This window comes from Cynoglossus semilaevis, chromosome 4 (assembly GCF_000523025.1).
Source record: "Cynoglossus semilaevis isolate Cse_v1.0 chromosome 4, Cse_v1.0, whole genome shotgun sequence".
Classification (NCBI taxonomy): domain Eukaryota; kingdom Metazoa; phylum Chordata; class Actinopteri; order Pleuronectiformes; family Cynoglossidae; genus Cynoglossus; species Cynoglossus semilaevis.
The window spans coordinates 17,524,496-17,525,040 of NC_024310.1; positions in this window are offsets into that span (position 1 = coordinate 17,524,496).

A 545-nucleotide genomic window follows, 5' to 3' on the forward strand; every position below is an offset into this window, starting at 1 on the left:
GCCTGCTTCTCTCAGCCTTGGCCGTTAATTTCGTTCCCACACTCTCAGAAAGACAGAGATGCAGACGAGCCCGGTCCCCAGTGCCTGGGCACGACACCAGATCTCAGCATTTTTCAATGGAAAACAAACAAAACACCCGGTTTGCTCCTCGAGCCCGCAGGTCTCAGCACATATACCCATGTTGTGTCTTCCAACCAGGGCAGGGAGTTATACGTTACGTTATCTCACTAATCTGTGAACCAGCTGCGACTGGAAGCAAATTAATAACAAATAAAATGCAACCCGGTGCCTACAACTGTGCAGATTGCCCTGGGGCCACTTAACAGGAAACAGAGAAACAATTACGCTCCTTGTTTTGTTCTGACCTCTCCTTTGTTTTCTTCCACGTAGCTGCTGAATAGCAGGAGCTGGAGATGGAGACCGCTGTTTTTCCGTGTCTGTAATCACCACGGTTAAGCCTCCCTGGTCATCGCAGGGGTCAGATCTGCATGAACACCCACTTTTCATCCTACAGTGAAATTAAATACAGTGTTTCAGTGGAGCTG